At 41.7% G+C, this 18,468-nt stretch overlaps 1 long non-coding RNA gene across 1 annotated transcript in view; it reads right to left on the reverse strand.

Moving 5' to 3' along the window:
* Positions 1-11,948: 11,948 nt before the first annotated feature.
* LOC129031735 (uncharacterized) overlaps positions 11,949-18,468 on the reverse strand; it is a 45,106-nt gene continuing 38,586 nt past the window's right edge. The window contains exon 3 of the long non-coding RNA XR_008501106.1: positions 11,949-12,212. This is a non-coding gene — a long non-coding RNA (uncharacterized LOC129031735). The remainder of the gene's footprint in view (positions 12,213-18,468) is intronic.

Raw genomic sequence — 18,468 nt, forward strand, 5'->3', positions numbered from 1 at the left:
AGGACACAAATGAGACAGACACAAAGAATCCAGTGTGAGAAACGCAGGCTCCTATTTCTTCATAGCAGTGAAAGATCAGCTTACACAATAAATGAATTGAGTTCTAGTACATCAGTGGCCTGTATGGGCTGAACGTCATTCAGTAGTGGAGACTCTCCACTGCAATGCCTGCTTCATAACACTGGATTCTCTTACTGAGTCACATTTAAGAATGTCTGCGGGTACCACCTGTGCCAGGCCCATGAACACGTATAGGACAGAGTATGCAACCAAGGATGTTCAGGTCACACAGCCTGCAAACCTCAGATCAGGCAGCTGGGTATTAATTGCTGTATCCATTAATGCATGTGAGATTCCCCACTAACAAAGTAAAAGTGGGAGAGCCAACTAGCATTTAAAAATAGAGTTGAAATGGTGGAGAAAGGCTGCCACAGCGAGAAGCTGCCAAGATTCGTCATTAACCGAGTGCAATTCCTAGTCAAAGCTGACTGTGCCAAGGAATTCTTGTCCTATGGCCCTAGCTCACTGTTCTGCTTAGCAGGATTTAGAAACAAACCCAAACAAAACAGAGACTTTCACAAGGCTGACCTCTTTAAGAAATAATTCTATTCCTGAAGCCACGGTTGACGGTGGTATTGCTGCATAATAATGCCATATGGCCACACTCCCAGTTTCAAATCACACCCTGAGGTTGGGAGAATGTCCTGATTATTCATGAGGCAATATCATATCAGAAGCACTAATTTGCAGTTTCATGCTTGTCCAACAGTCACGCCTTTGCTCTTGGACTCTGGGTGGGTGTGCGTGGCACACTCAGACACACTCACGTTCACCCACATGGCTGTAATATTACTCTTCCTTCAAGCACTGCAGCCATCCCTGGTTGCATTATCTATTCCACAAGTGTTACACAGTCGGGTGCACCTTTGGTACTAACTCACCTCTGCAACCCCAACTGCCCAAGTCTCCTGGGCAGGAGGCTGGCACTCAGAGCAAGCCTCCCAGTGAGCTGTGTGGGGGCCATCCCTGAGCCCCTGTCCTCTCTCTGCTCCCTCTCCATAAAGAATCCACCTCTCTCTCCATAAGGAATCCACCTCTTCCTGTGTCTCTGAGCAAGGCCAAGATGGCTGGTCTTGCTCCTCATCCTGCACGGGAACCCACCTCAGTGACAACATTTAAAAGCTACTATTTCCAGTGCTGATGACCATTTTTCCTTCAGCAAACCCTGGTCACAAGAACTTGGTCTTTCTGTTTGGGAAGGTCCACAGAGGTGCTCTTTTCTGCTGTCACTGATGGAAAGGGATGGTCGGGGTGGTCTCTGGCCCTCCGTCCAGGCATTCTTACAGAGGGCAGAGTGACCCCACCTGCCAGGCCCTTCAGCAAACCATCTGTACAAGGGGGAGCTCTGGCCTGGCTCTCAAAATCTGAGTGGGTAAGAGTGGAATAGAGGGGAGGGCAGCAAGGGGATGCTCAGGCAGAAGGACAGGTTAGTCTTTGGAGCAGGTTGCAGAGGGCTTGTGTGCCAGGCTGGAATGAAAAGCAAACCCAAAAGAGAAACTCCAAAAAGAAACACAGACCTGGTGGAGAGCATGGGTCTGGTGGGCCCCTTTCATGAAGAGCTCGCTACTCCAGGGACCGAAGGCTGCAGCGGTCAGGCCCACTGTCAGTTCAGCACCACAGCTGCAGAGAGCCATTGGCTCAGGGCACCCCAGACAACCAGGACTCTATCAGGCAGGAGCACAGAGGCCTGGCCCCCGGGCCCAACTCAGGACAGCCCCAAATGCCATTCTAGCCTGAGGACCCCCAGAGCAGGCGACAGAGGCTGTCCTCAGTGCTGCCTCATTGCTCAACCTCGTCCCTTCCCTTCATAGGCACTGATGCTGGGGACGCTTCTCAATAAACACTCGCCCCGCTAAAGCCCATCTCAGAGGTGGCTTCCCAGGGATCCCAACCTATCGCATGATAGAGCAGAAGTTTCCAGGAAGGGAAGGGGGTTCTGAGAGCCCCATGACACTCAACTCAGGCTTACTCAGGTCTGAGCAGGAGGAAGCAGGGGCAGTGGAGGAATCCCGTGGAAGCTGTGGCACTAGCATTGTCAGACAGCACTCCTCAGGGGGCCCTACAGCAGCCCAGATCCCTGTGGGAGGCTGAAAGGAAGGAGCGATCTGTTGGCAGGTGGGGTCACTACAGGGTGGCACTGATGGGGACACACTGAGCTCAGGGATAGGGTGGAGGTGGACTGGAGCGTCCACTGAGGGCAGTGTCAGAGGGGAAGGCACTGCAGCAGGGACCCGACACAGGCAGGGGTACAGGGTAGGGGTGAGCAATGGTGTAGGGTGCCCTCCGAGGCCGAAAGGGAGTACTGTGGAGGCTCGACCCCCACCCCCTCAGCTGCACAGAATTGGGGAGATTCTGGCAAAGGCAGCTCCTCCAAAGGCCTGTGGGGAGAGTCCTTGCAATGACAGGTGGGGATGGCTAGAGTGGTTCATGACGTGCCCAGAGCCTGGCCTTTATCTCATGCAACAGGCACCTACTGCCTGTGTCAGCACAGCGCCTGTCCTGCATCAGGGCTTGCAGGGGTCAGAGGTGGGGACACCCCAGAGAGAGACTGCTGCAGCAGAGGTGGGGGCTGCACTAACATGGAAGACCCTGTGGAGAAGACACAGTGGCAGGTCAAGGCCTGGGCTCTGGAGCTGGAAAGGTGGGCTGAATCCGTGAGACCCTTTGGGGCCCACTGGCTCACACTCCTAACGAGGAAACATTTCCCCTGAGGGCATTCGGGAGCTGCTCCCCCAGGGTGGGGTGGGTGAGCTGGGAGAGTCACTAGGTGGAGGTGAAGGTGTGGGCCAGAGCCCCATAGTCAGTTGTCAGATTGTTTCTAAAACAAAAGTAAGGGGGGTCTGAATGAGGTTGAGTTTCTCTCTTTAGGGCAAGTGGCACATACTTTGGCCGACTCAGACGCCTGGTCTCCTCCATTTTCTTGGCTTGTTTTCTGAAGAAATAAGTCTCACAGCACTGTGGAGGGTGTGTGTGTGTGTGTGTGTGTGTGCAGCTTTTGGGGTGTGGGCTATTTTCTCCAGTCTCCAGTGGGAGGTCACCTCATAGCCCCACTCATTTCCTCCAGCCATGGGACAGCATGTGGTGGTTAGTGACCTGCATTTGATAAAAACTCAGCATGGGTGAATGGAATTGAGATGTACTACAAATCATAAATGTGAATGCTTCTAGATTATACAGAATATGTTTGTGTCAAAATATTTATTCATAAACAGATAACAGGATGAATGTGTCTCCATAACTTAAAATCAAACATATAATTAGATTGATTATATGATTTTGAATCCACAAGAATAGTCATTTAAAGACAGATGATTTTGAATGAAGAACATAAATAATAAAATGATAAATTAAAGTAATTGTGGTGGAATTTGAGTCAATCATGTCATCAGTTCTTTCCCATTTTCTTCAGAGGTACAGAATACACAACCCCTCGATTATTCTCACGGATGTAAAAATTGGCTTCACTTAAAGTGTTTAATAATACTTAACGGTAATCGGTTGGACATGCTCTGCCTGACCCAGATGTAGTTAGCTCTAGGGTCTTGCCAGCTGGGACTGGGAAGCCAAGACTTTAGGGACTACACTGCTCTGTTTGCCTCCTATATGATATCTTGTGAAATATGACATTAACAATGATTTCCAATAAATAGGACATGATGCATTCAGTCAAATCAAAGTTTTGCTGCAGCTTTAAGAAAGAAACAAATAGGAGTCTAGTTGAGCAAAAGCAGCCTCAGAAAGAAGTAACCGGACCAGCAACAGGGTACTGTGGATGAGCCAGGTCTTTTTGGCCAATTCTCAGGGCCCTGAAAAGGAGGCATGAAGGCCGACATTTAATAGAACCTCAAGAAACATTTGTGAGTGAATGAATAAATTATATGAATAATTGCATTTTATTCATCCATGTCCCTCCGTTGGACATTTAGGCTTTGTAGATGTGTGCTATAAATGATGGTGAAACACACATCACATGCTCATCTCCTTTATGCCTTCATGTGCTAGAGTTTCTCTAGCATCCATTCGTAATTATTTTCCAGAGCTGTGTTCCAGTATTCCTCTGCACTAATAGTGTGACATGGTTTTATTTTCCTTGAACCTTTGCCAGTTGAGATTGAACATTAGGTAGGCAGAGACCAAGTCTACTTAACTCCTTTTAAAGTCACCATCTGCAGGGTGTCAGACCTGCTATCTGTCTTCCAAATGCCTATTCCTTCCTCCTTTTACTACAGAACGCAGATGTTTAAGAGTCCTTAGTAGTATCCTTAGCATTAAACTCCCAACTTCCCTAACAGTAGAGCTGATAATGGGTTAAAGTTCAAGCACATAAAGTGTTGGTAGAAATCCCTCAGAAGGACACACTTTTCATGAGTGGAAAGGCCCAGCCTTGTTGGGAAGGAATTTCTCTGCCCATTTGCACCTCTAGAACCTGCCTAGGAGGGGATGTGAGACCATGAGGCATAGCATCTACCTTGTGGCATGAAGTGACATGCATAAGGATTAAACCTCATCAACTGTAGTAGATTCCACAGGGCTCTGCCAAGACCTGTCCCCCGTATATTGAGAGTGGTAGCTGAAGACACAACTGTGTTGCTTCTTAAGGTTGCCCTTGGCCTGAAGGAGCCGCCACAGCCCAGGCAATGTTGGGCTGATGTGGGATATGGAGGGCCTGCATTTGGGATGACTCTGAGGGGCATCCCAGGTCCAGAGGCTTCTTAGGATTGACTGAGGCATGAGTTGTTACTGCTTTGCTGTTCAGCATCTCCCACTGCCCGGACCTGCCTTCCTCATGTCCTAACTGGTGCATCTCCTGAAAGCTCTCCCCAGTAAATCCTCTTAAGGAAATGCCTGGTCTCACATCTGTTTCCAATGAACCCAATCTGAAACACTCAGAAGGGATAACAGAGCACATGTGTTGAAAAGGCCCGATGTCATTGCTCAGCTATCACACCTGCCCTGTTTTCCCAGACGTTTTGTAATATGTGACAAATAACACCTTTTCTATTTAAGCTACTGTCATTTGAATTTCTGTTACTTACCCGGACACAGTTCTAACTGATTTATGGAGCCCCATATGCTTGGCAAGGGGCCAAGGTCCTGGCAAACACAGGGGTGTTAGGAGTTTTAATGTTTTCCATGACATTACAAGGTTATGTACATAAAACGGAGGTGAATATAGTTCTATGGTCCTCAGCTTCCTCTCCTCCCACACCTCCAACCTCATTTTTGTCACATGCTCTAGCAATTTGGAAGTGCCTGTGGAACACCACGCTGTTTTCTTCCTCTTTGGCACACATGCTATTCTCATCTGAGAAGTTTCCTGTGCACTTAGAAAACACGTCATCCTTCTCAACCCAGTTCTGGTTGACTGCTCTCCTTCTGTGGGAGATATGGCTCTCTGCTGGCACCATGCCCATTATCCCCTCTACCTTGAGACTATAGTCCTGAACTATATCAACTTAGCTAAATTGGAACTACCGTTCCCTGAATTCCCTCTTGTACGGTTTTGGGTAAGGGTTGACCAGAAAAGAAAAGAGTTTGTATAAGATTTGGGAGGCAGAGATGAAGCAGCAGGCTCTGCGTATGCTCTGAAGTACCATGTAGGGCACCAGACACTGCTGGGCTGGGGACTCTTGTCTCTGCCCTGCTGGCTGGCCTTGCTGCCTCCTGGCTCCTGTAGTTCTAACAGACTGCCTCTTTCAGCTGCTCCAAGTTCTGGGTAGCGCACACATCACTTCTTTGCAAATGGCATCAGCTTTTCCTACAAGTCACCCATGCCATTAAGGGTGAAGACTGTGAGAGACAGATGTGGGGTCCAGTTTATCCTCACAGATTCCAGTGTGTCTTTATGGGATCCAGTCATGCGAGTAGCTTCCAGTTTGTCCTTGCAATCCCTCATGTCACTTCCAGTCTTCCTCCTGACTAATGGCCAGGCTGACTTAAGGCTCAGAACCAATACCAGGCATGAAGATAAAGGCTTACATAGACTACTTAACCATCTCCAAAAATTACAAATGGTCCAAACCTGTTCATTACTCCCTTATTCTGTATAACTCATAGTGGTTCTGATCCTGTGGTTGAAGACCAGCTGATATACTTAGTAATAAATACCTGATGTATTCAGAGTGTCAAAGTGCTCAAATACAAGACTACATTTCCCACATACCATTGCAGTAAGACGGGCCAATGAGATGTAAGGGACATCATTGGGTGGAGGCTCAAGGAAATGGCCAGGGTCTTCCTTTTGCTCTTTTACCTTCCCTTTCCTTGTCTCTGGAACTTAGACAAAAGGCTTGAGCTCCAGCAGCCATTATGTGACCTTGAGGAAGGAGGATACACACCAACATGGTAAAGCAGAAGGAATGAAGGTGGCTTCCTAGAGCCTGTACCAAAGCCCTGGACAGCCAACTCTGTTTATGTGGGGGAAGAAAGCCACAATTTAATAAAACACTTTAGTTAGAAATCTGTAATTAGTCACCCAATGCTGTTTTTATTGATCCTGCAAAAATTGTTTGCCTTTCTGTGAAATCATTTGTACTGTCAAGCTCTTTGCTTGTGTGCCCATCCATTTGGCTAAGGAGTCAACCACGATCACAGTGGTAATTGCACACTTCATCTGAATCCTCCACACCTGGCATTGCATCTGGCACATAATAGGAATGCAGGCAATATTTGTTGACCATAATTGAACTGAAGACTGACATGGTTATTAATTCCCCGTGAAGAAACTGAAGTCCTCCACTGAAAGAGGAATTGCTTTGCAAATCCCACACTGATGGAGCACACCATTATTTCTGTTTTTCCCCATCCATCTTCCCTGTAACTGTCTCTTCTTGAAGAAACTAAAAGTAATTCTATTGTGGGTTTATTACAGACTTTCCCCTTAGCCCCATCGCTACTCACTCCATAGTGACTTTTTGGGGTTTTTCAAAATGTTGCAACTGAAGATCATGGATATTCAAGTGGGCTTCAAACTCTTAGGAAGAATGGGGTCTGTGAACAGCATAGTAGTAGCCAGAATTTTACCTTCACCATCTGCAGAACCGAAGCCCCCAGTGCCCTGGCTGAGTAGCTGGGGCAGTGTCAGGGCAATGCTCCCTCCTCCCTCTGCCCCACTACCTGATGTGGGCGTGTCCCTTGAAAGGCCTGGAGACTACACCCAAGCAAAATTCCCTGGAAGCATTGAATAAGGAGATAAAGCCCCACAAATATTCTTTAAAATAAATCTCCCACTCTCTCTGCACACACACACGGATGCACACACATACATATGCACACTTTTTTTTTGAGAAAGATATCGCATTTGTTTTATATCTATCTATCTACCTATCTACCTATCTACCTATCTATCTAGGGTACATGTGCACAATGTGCCGGTTTGTTACATATGTATACATGTGCCATGTTGGTGTGCTGCACCCATTAACTCGTCATTTACATTAGGTATATCTCCTAATGCTATCCCTCCCCCCTCCACCCCACAACAGGCCCCAGTGTGTGATGTTCCCTTTCCTGTGCCCAAGTGTTCTCATTGTTCAGTTCCCACCTATGAGTGAGAACATGTGGTGTTTGGTTTTTTGTCCTTGCGATAGTTTGGTGAGAATGATGGTTTCCAGCTTCATCCATGTCCCTACAAAGGACATGAACTCCTCATTTTTTATGGCTGCATAGCATTTCATGGTGCATATGTGCCACATTTTCTTAATCCAGTCTATCATTGTTGATTTGGGGTGGAGACTTCTGTAGATGTCTATTAGGTCCACTTGGTGCAGAGCTGAGTTCAATTCCTGGATATCCTTTTTAACTTTCTGTCTCGTTGATCTGTCTAATGTTGACAGTGGGGTGTTAAAGTCTCCCATTATTATTGTGTGGGAGTCTAAGTCTCTTTGTAGGTCTCTAAGGACTTGCTTTATGAATCTTGGTGCTCCTGTATTGGGTGCATATACATTTAACATAGTCAGCTCTTCTTGTTGAATTGTTCCCTATACCATTATGTAATGGCTTTCTTTGTCTCTTTTGATCTTTGTTGGTTTAAAGTCTGTTTTATCCGAGACTAGGATTGCAACCCCTGCCTTTTTTTGTTTTCCATTTGCTTGGTAGATCTTCCTCCATCCCTTTATTTTGAGCCTATGTGTGTCTCTGCACGTGAGATGGGTTTCCTGAATACAGCACACTGATGGGTCTTTTTATAAACATTTTGAAATTGAAGTGCAGTATCTACAAAAATTGTACAAGTCATAAGTCCTCAATGACTTATGACAAAGAGAACACACCCATGTAAGAAATACAGAAAGCATAAAATCACCACACTTCAGAAGCCCCCTACATGCTCCCTGCTATGCCCTGCATCCTCCCAGAGGTAAACACTGTCCCAACTTCAAACAGCACATATTAGTTTTCGTAATCTTAAAACTTGTATAAATGGAATAAATCATTATTTACTCTTTTGTGTCTGTCTCTTTCAGAAAACGTTGTTTATGAAATTCACCCATATTTTAGAGTATAGTTTTATTTTATTCATTTTCATTGGTGAATAGTATTCCATTGTATAAAAATACCATACTTTATTCATCCATCTTATCAGGATTGCTTCCTCTTTGGGGTCTCTTCCACATAATGTCTTTAAGAACATGTCTGAACATATCTTTCAGGACATGTAAGTACCCATGTCTGTTGGGTGAATTTCTGTGCCATATGGTGTGCATATGCTTAGCTCTAGTGCACAGTGCCAAACAGTTTTCCAAAGTGACTCTATCAATTTGCATTCTAACCAGCAGTGAATGAATTCTCCACTTTGTAACTATGCCAACAGTTGGCATTTTAACTCCAGTCATTCTGGTAGATGTGTAGTGATATCTCATTGTAATTTTATTATATTTTCCTTATAACTAAAAGATTGGAAAATTGCCCAGTATGTAAGTATTAGAGAATAATTAATTTAATCACTAAAGGACACAATGAAAGACTTGTAAAAAAAAAACATGGCTTCAATTAAAACTGCATTCGCTGCATTGTGGAAGTAGAGGTTCGCTAATCACTGAGTGCCATGCTCCCACTGGCATGGAGACGGACTGTTAACAGGGCTCGGCTCTGTCTGAACTCCCCTCCCATTATTCAGAGTCTCAGCAGTCCCAGGGCTCAGAATGCTAACAACCAGTCCTCCTTCCTGGTGTGGGTTCCAGGCCACCAGATCTCCAGACTGTTCACCAACATTGTGGGGTTTCAGCCATGTCCTTTTGTAGGCACCTTCTTGTTTAGTTGAAGATGAAGTAGGACAGGACTAACTCTCTTCCCCCACCTTTCCAATGCCTAAATTTGGGTCCCAAGGATTGTAACGTCAGTGAACATCCTACTGGAGACAGCCAAGAGCAAAGAATGGCTGGGACTACCTTAAGTTAGCCAGGGTTTGTGGGAAGCATTAGTGTCAACCGGGGAACTCAGTGACTGACTTTAAGTTTCAAAGGTCAGAGATGTTGTGACCAGTATTGAAGTCAGGCATTGCAGGGCTATTAGCACTAATGGAACCAGAGCCTATATGATGATTTGGGTGCAGTATCACCAAGCTGGGGAGAAAGGAAGAGCCTCTTGCACTGCTGCCCTCAGCAGAGTTGTGCATTGGTGAAGCTCAGTGGCTCCCACTCATGGTCCCACCTGTGGCATCTTACCTTGATCCTCATCATTATGTCCAACATCAAACTGCCTCCATTATGCTTGACAAGACTGAGACTGAGTCCTGTGACTTCCTTTGAAAGAGGAAAACTAACAATTTCCTCAGCCCATAATGAGAAATATCAGGGGAGTAAAAGCAGCAATTGATCACAGGTCACATACACAGTGACACTGGTACTAACTCACCCCTAAAATATCACATTGCTTCATTCTTGATCTAACTTGGCCTTGCTGTAATTGGCTTGCTGGTAACATTTAATTAATTGATCTAGGTTTTACCTAAGTGAAAGGAAAAGGTTTATATAGTCAAATGTGTAATCCCTATCCTGACTACAAGATCTTTTATTACTTTTCTCCTGTTGCTGTTCATGGAAATCCCACGAACTCCATCACTAACCACATCTTGCTTAGAATCTTCCCTCCACCAATGACTAGATTTATCACCTTGCATAATTTAAACTGTATGTTATTTTCTTTATCAGTTGATGGGTATTATAATATCTCTGTTCTAATACTGAGGAATTAAACGAGAAGTGAAGCTACCATAAAATTAGTGCTCAAAAAATAATATTCCTTTCTTCTCCTTTCCAAGGCTTGGGGCCTTACTTTTAATCCTTGTTTTAGATTGAACCATTCCCAATGAAACAAATTCCTTTTTTCCAAGTGAAAGAACTCACTCAGGGTGAGGACCTTCACTCAGGAGGAAGTCCACCCAACACAGCAGGTACTGTCAACACTTTTGATATGGGTTTCAACCTCACAGGGAAACCTCACAGGGTAACAGACCCAAAGTCTTCACCATTGAAAGGAATGGTGGTCCAAGGACAGAGGTGTAGACACTTACAGAGAATTTCTGAAGCCCCATCTGTTTATGCCGGGTGAGACTTGCCGTGCCTATTTTTATTTTGTCACAAAACTTCCAGTCAGTGGTAAAATTTGAACATACAAAGTAAATCCAATATCAGAGAAAAAACAATCCCTTAGTCTTGTTGCCTCATCCTTGGACAATTGTTGCTGCTTTGATACGCGGCCCTGCCTTTAGGCTTCCCTCCGTTCTGCTCCCATGTCTCTACCACACTAATCTTCCTTCAGTCTTCCTCCCACAGTTCTGCTTCTTGCCTACAAGCTTTCGATGGCTCACAGCACCTAAGGATAAGTGTTCTAATCCTTCACCTGCCATGTGAGGACTCTTCACGTATCAATGTAGCTTTCCAACGTCACACCCATTCTGTTTTATTCAAGTATTCCGTTCTTAAAGGAATGAAAACTCTGACCTGTGACTACACATTTAATGTTCTGTTTCATTCTCTTTGCTACTGTGAAAATGTGGCAGACCCTGAAATTTTGACACTCCACAGACAGTGCTCCTCATCTGATGTTAACCTTTCTAAATGTCAGTCCTACCTAGGTGCCCTCTTATAATAGTAGCTGGATAAATGGGTTCTCGGATTAGAATGATCACTGAGAATGACTGAACTTAATAAAAAGGCAATGATTGTACAGTCAACTTAGTAGTTACATGTAGCAAACTACACGCCAGACATTTGGGTATAAATGGAGACACTGACTGCCTTCCACTCGGTATCTGCTGGTACTCACTGATAACCTGATCACTGTGGGTGTGATGTCTTTACTGATACCTGGACCCTTTTCTCCAGGCATTCTTCCCATTGTGTTGATCCTGTTCTGTGAGTCCTTGTTAACAACAAATCTTTATCTTGGCATTCCATTTGGTTAAAATTTATATTTTATATTTATATTTTAACAGATATTATGTTTTAGTAACTTTTATTATGAATAGTTGCATTAAAATAAGTCAGATTGGGTTTCATAGACCTGAACCTTGTCATTCCTGTTCTTCCATGATTTCATCTAGTAATGTATATAAAAAGCATATGCTCAGGAGTTCAAGACCAGCTTGGCCAAGATGGTAAAATCCTATCTCTACTAAAAATTAAAAAAATAAAAAACAAACAAACAAACAAACATAGCCAGGGGTGGTGGCGGGTGCCTGTAATCCCAGCTACTCAGAAGGCTGAGGCAGAAATTGCTTGAACTTGGGAGGCGGAGGTTGCAGCGAGCCGAGATTGTGCCACTGTACTCCAGCCTGACCAACAGAGTGAGACTCTGCCTCAAAAAAAAAAAAAAATATATATATATATATGTGTGTGTGTGTGTAGTAAACACAGTTTTCCAATGTAGAGCACGATTAAAACTGAAACCACCGGCAGCAAACTGTGTCCCTTTATTCTCATCCTTTCCAGGCCACAGCTCATTTCTCTTTTTGGGAACGGCTTGCAGAAGGCTTGCTGATAAAATAAGTTGTGCCTGAATGGATGTCTTGCAGTCTCTGTGGTAGCTGGAGAAGTATTCAAAGCTGCTGCCCCAGCCAGTCTCTTAGATGCACCAGCTAGTTGTGTCACAGTGTTCAGCAGTCCTCAAGGTGCATAAACCTTCGGGTCAGAAGGATCTGTGGTTGAGTGCATCTGAAAAATAATGATAAAAATAAATAGACACCAAAGAGCCTTTCCATTGAGGCTCTAAGAGTGGTCTCAATGCTTTTACTTCTTTTTTTCATCTTGTAAATATACTTATTAATAATATTGTTTGGTAATATTTTCAAAAAGTTTTAATAAACACTTTTAGCAGCAGTGAGCTCAAAACATTAAATGTTTGATGACAAAGTCAGCACAGAAATTAGTGTTTCGAGAATGTTAACAAGCATGCACAAAATGCCGACATAATAATCATTAGAGCCAAAGTGTTATTAATGACCGCCTAGAAACCAGAAGACATGTCTGCAGAAGATGTGTCAATATCTATTTCAAAAGTTAGTGGTTATTTTAAGAAGACTGCACCCAAAGATAATGTCTTTTTAAAAGTATCTGCAGAAGGAACATTTGCATTTCACTCAATAAAGCACAATTTTTCATTTAGACTGATTAACTTGTTTTTCAAAATCTAATTTTTTAATTCCAATATTTTTGCACACATGCTAGAAGTAAAGTGATAGCTAAAAATGAATTGGTTTCATTATGAGAAAATCTCTTCTATCAGTTAAATGATGTGAAAAACTGAAAGAATTTCTTACCAACAGACCTCTATCAAAAAAAGAAAAGAAAAATATTTTTTAAAGCACAAGTATACGACCCCACAGGGAAACATAGAATTGCACAAAAAAAAAAAGCCATTGAAAGAAGTATATCTGTCAGAAAATATTGATGTATATTGATGTTGATGGAAGATATACTACAACAACAATAATAGCAATATGACATAGAGTTTATAATGCATGTAGAATTAAAATTCAGGGGAACAATAGCACAAAAATAGGCCCTGACAAATGCAAGTAAAGTGTTCTGAGGTTTTAGAATTACTGGAGAAAATATAAAATCAATATTTTTTGTTATGCAGAAAAAGAATGCAAATTAGATAGTTTGTATTTCTGTGGGGTCAGTGGTGATATCCCCTTTACCATTTTTTGTTGTGTCTATTTTATTCTTCTTTCTCTTCTTTATTAGTCTAGCTAGTGGTTTCTCTATTTTGTTATATATTTATTTATTTATTTCAAAAAACCAGCTCCTGGATTCATTGAATTTTTTTTTTTTTGAGTGTTTTTTGTGTCTCTGTCTCTTTCAGTTCTTCTCTGATCTCAGTTATTTCTTGTCTTCTGCTAGCTTCTGGATTGGTTTGCTCTTGCCTCTCTAGCTCTTTTAATTGTGATGTTAGGGTGTCGATTTGAGATCTTTCCAGCTTTCTGATATGGGCATTTAGTGCTGTAAATTTCCCTCTTAACACTGCTTTAGCTGTGTCCCAGAGATTCTGGTATGTTGTCTCTTTGTTCTCACTGGTTTCAAAGAACTTCTTGATTTCTGTCTTAATTTCAACATTTACCCAGGAGTCATTCAGAAGCAGGTTGTTCAGTTTCCATGCATTTGTGTGGTTTTGGGTGAGTTTCTTAATCCTGAGTTGTAATTTGATTGCACTGTGGTCTAAGAAACATAGCAATACCATTCAGGACATTGGCATGGACAAAGACTTCATGACAAAAATGCCAAAAGCAATTGCAGCAAAAGCCAAAATTGACAAATGGGATCTAATTAAACTAAAGAGCTTCTGCACAGCAAAAGAAACTATCATCAGAGTGAACAGGCAACCTACAGAGTAGGAGATAATTTTTGCAATCTACTCATCTGACAAAGGTCTAATATCCAGAATCTGCAAGGAACTTAAACATATTTACAAGAAAAAAACAAACAACCCCATCAAAAAGTGGACAAAGGATATGAACAGACACTTCTCAAAAGAAGACATTTAGCAGTCAACAAACATATGAAAGAAAGCTCAACATCACTGATCATCAGAGAAATGCAAATCAAAACTGCAATGAGATGCCATCTCGTGCCAGTCAGAATGGCAATTATGAAAAAGTCAGGAAACAATAGATGCTGGTGAAGCTGTGGAGAAAGAGGAATGCTTTTATACTATCGGTGGGAATGTAAATTAGTTGAACCATTGTGGAAGACAGTATGGTGATTCCTCAAGGATCTAGAACTAGAAATACCATTTGACCCAGCAATCCCATTACTGGCTATATACCCAAAGGAATATAAGTCATTCTACTATAAAGGCACATGCAGATGTATGTTTACTGCAGCACTACTTACAATAGCATAGACATGGGACCAACCCAAATGCCCATCAATGATAGACTGGATAAAGAAAATGTAGTACATTTACACTACGGAATACTATGCAACCATAAAAAGGAATGAGATAATGTCCTTTGCAGGGACATGGATGAAGCTTGAAGCCATCATCCTCAGCGAACTAACACAGGAACAGAAAATCAAACACCACATATTCTCACTCATAAGTGGGAGTTGAGTATTGAGAGCACATGGACACAGGGAGGGGAACAACACTCATCAGGGCCTGTTGGGTGGGGGGTTGAGGGAAGGGGACTTAGAGGATGGGTCAGTAGGTGCAGCAAACAACAATGGCACATGTATCCCTATGTAACAAACCTGCATGTTATGCACGTGTCCTGTGTTTTTTAGAATTTTTTTTAAAAAAGAGTGCAAATTAGAATATCTAAGGTAAATTCTTAAATAAAAGTAAAACAATGCATAAATAATAAGTTAAAAAATGAATAATAAAAATATCTGATTAATCTAGAAGAAGATAAACAAAAGGGAACATAAAAAAGATAATATAAAAACAAATAGTAAGATGAAGGTTAAGAAACCAGATATATCAGTTGTTTACATTAAATATAAATGGATTAAATAGTCTATATAAAATAGTACAATTTTTAGAGATGGCTAAAGAAGAAAAATTTGGTAAGTTGGGCATTATTAATATTAAAAAGAAAGAAAAACTTTTGCTCTGCAAAAGCTCATGTGAAGACAATAGAAAGACAAACTATAGCCTGGTTGAAAATATTTGCAAACTATACATTAGTCAAAGGACTAATATCTAGACTGTATAAGGAATTAAACCAGTTAAATATGGAAAATGAGCAAAATACCTGAACAGAAATTTCACCAAAGAGCTCCCAGGAAATGATGTTCGGTACCATCAGCCACCAAGGAAATTCAAACTAAAACCACAATGAGACACCACTACAAATTGATCAGAATATGTAATTTTTTAAAAATGTGACGGTGCTGGCCCTGTGTGGTGGCTCACCCCTATAATCCCAGCACTTTGGGAGGCCGAGGCGGGCAGATCATGAGGTCAGGAGATGGAGACCATCCTGGCTAACATGGTGAAATCCCGTCTCTACTAAAAAATACAAAAAATTAGCCACGCATGGTGGTATGTGCCTGTAATCCCAGCTACTTGGGAGGCTGAGGCAGGAGAATGGCCTGAACCTGGGAGGCAGAGCTTGCAGTGAGCCAAGATCGCGCCGCTGCACTCCAGCCTGGGCAACACAGCAAGACTCCATCTCAAAAAAAAAAACAAAAAAACTGACAGTGCCAAATATTGGTGAGAATGGGGAGAAGCTGGATCCCTCATACATCCTTGTTGGGAATGTAATATGGTCCAGTCACTAAAAAATGGTTTCTTCATTTCTTATAAAATTAATCATGCAATTAACTTACACAAACCAGCAGTAGCTCTCTTGAGAATAAAATGAATAAAAACTTACGCACACACAAAAACAGTATGTGAATGTTCATAGCAGTTTTATTTGTTGTCACCAAGAACTGGAAAGTCAAGATGCTCTTAAACAGGCCAATGGTTAAACAAACTGTGTTACATGTATACCATTAAATATTGATCAGCAGTAAAAAGGAATAGACTACTGATACATCCAACAACTGGATGAATCTCCATGAAATTTTTCTGAGTACAAAAATGCTAAATCAAAAATGTTACATACTGTGTGATTCTCTTTATTTAACTTTGTGAAGTGACAGCATTTAAAAAAAGAGGAATAGGTAAGTTATTTCTAGGGCTTAGGAGAGGCAGCAAGATGAGCATGAGGAAGGTGTGTTTGGTGATAAGTGAGCCGTGCAAAGGAATCTCGAGGCAATTGAATGGTTTAACATCTCGACTGTGGTGATGGATACAAAATCCTATAATTATGGTAAAATTATACAGAACTAAATAGACACACCCAAACAAATGACTACAAGTAAAACTGGAGAAATATTAATAAGATCAGTAGATTGTATTCTGGTTTTGACATATTACTATACTTTTGCCAAATGTTACCATTGAAGGGAACTTGGTAAATTGTACAGAGGATCTCTCTGTATTATTATATATATATTTTTGCAGCTGCATGTGAATTTACAATGATCTTAATAAAATTACAAAATCAAATAAGAATAAATGTCATGAAATATGTACCTTCACATTGAGGAGTACACAGTATTGTTGCTATAATCCATATAGTTACTATAAATTAAAGAATAACAATATAAATGGAGGGATATACCATGTTCATTGACAGGAGAAACCCATATTGCAAAGATGTTATTTCTCCCCAAATTGTTATACTCAAAGCAATCTCAATCACAATCCTAGCTAGTTGTTTCAAAAAATTGACTCACTGATGCTAAAATGTTTAAAAAATGCAAAGTGCAAAAATAACAGGCAATCTTGATGAGCAGAAAGATTATTCTGCAATATCAGATGTCAAGACTTAAAATAAAATACATAACACTTTTTATAATGGTGCAGAAAAAGACAAATGAAATGGACAAAATAAAGGGTCAAGAAACAGACGCATAATATAGTCATCTATTATATGACAAAGGTGGCACCCTCATGTAGTGTATATAAATTTTTATATTCAATACATTATATGAAATCAATTGGTTACCATACAGAAAAAAGTAATGAATTTTGATCCTTACCTCTAAGTTTACACAAAAATCAATTTCAGGTGGATTGTTTATGCAAATATGAAAAGCAAAACAATAATACTTTAAGAATAAAACATAAAATTTATCTTCATGAATTTCTGTCAGGAAAATATTTCTTAAACAGGGACTAAAACTGCTTTTTCCTTTTGGAGATGGAGTCTCACTCTGTCACCCAGGCTGGAGTGTAGCGGCGTGATTTCGGCTCACTGCAACCTCCGCCTCCCGGGTTCAAGTGATTCTCCCGCCTCAGCCTCCTGAACAGTTGGGATTACAGACTCCTGCCATCGTGCCTGGTTAATTTTTGTATTTTTGTAGAGACGGGGTTTCACCATGTTGGCCAGGCTGTTCTTGAACTCCTGACCTCAGGTGACCTGCCCGCCTTGGCCTCCCAAAGTGCTGGGATTACAGGCTTGAGCCCCCATGCCTGGCCAAAAGTGCTATTTTTAAAGAAAGAGTTGATAAATATGAGGACATTAAAATTGAGAATATACATTTAGCAGAGGACACTGTTAGGAGAATGAAAAGACTAGCACATAGAGCAGAGATTATATATGACAGATATATCTAATAAAGTACATTTTTCCAAAATATATCATGAACACCTTCAAAGAGTTCACTGACTTAATCACTTCACAGAATAGCAGATGCAAGGGCCATCAACTTGTGAAAACATGCTAAAATCTATTAATGATCTGGGGAATGCAAATTAATATCACATTTTGCAAAAATGGCCATATTAATTTATATCTCTGCAGGTATGTTCCTTTGCAAGGTGTTTTTGCCCCTCCTTCCATAAAAAGGTAACGTTTATTTTCACAAATATAGCATATTTAAATACAAAACTTTAGAAACTCTTGAACCTGGAATGGCCTTGCCACTTGTTTTTACCAATAAAATGTGAAAGAAGTGATGTTATGTGCCTCCTTGAAATGTTGCTATCACCATGCAAAGATGCCCAGGTTAGCCTCCTTAAGGAAAAGAGAGCAATATGGACAGAGAGGCAGAGCCAGCAACCAATACCAAATGTCAAACCTGGGAGTGTGGCCATGGTGAACTATTCAGTACGAATTTAGCCCTGAGATAACTAGAGCAGCATGAATGACCCCTGGAAGGATTAGCAGAGAAACTCCCCAGCTGACCCAAATCAGATTGCTGACCCATGTAATTGCACAATGTAGGAAGATGGTTTTGATTTTAAGCCTGTAAGTTTTGGTATCGTTTGTTACACAGCATTCGCTAACTGAAACAATGATATAACTCTACACACCCACCAGAGTAGCTAAAATGAAACATAGAGGCAATAAAAATGTTTCACACGGTTCAGAGCAACTGAAATGCTTATACTCTGTGGCCGGAAGTGTAA

This window comes from Pongo pygmaeus, chromosome 11, assembly GCF_028885625.2.
Source record: "Pongo pygmaeus isolate AG05252 chromosome 11, NHGRI_mPonPyg2-v2.0_pri, whole genome shotgun sequence".
Taxonomy (NCBI): domain Eukaryota; kingdom Metazoa; phylum Chordata; class Mammalia; order Primates; family Hominidae; genus Pongo; species Pongo pygmaeus.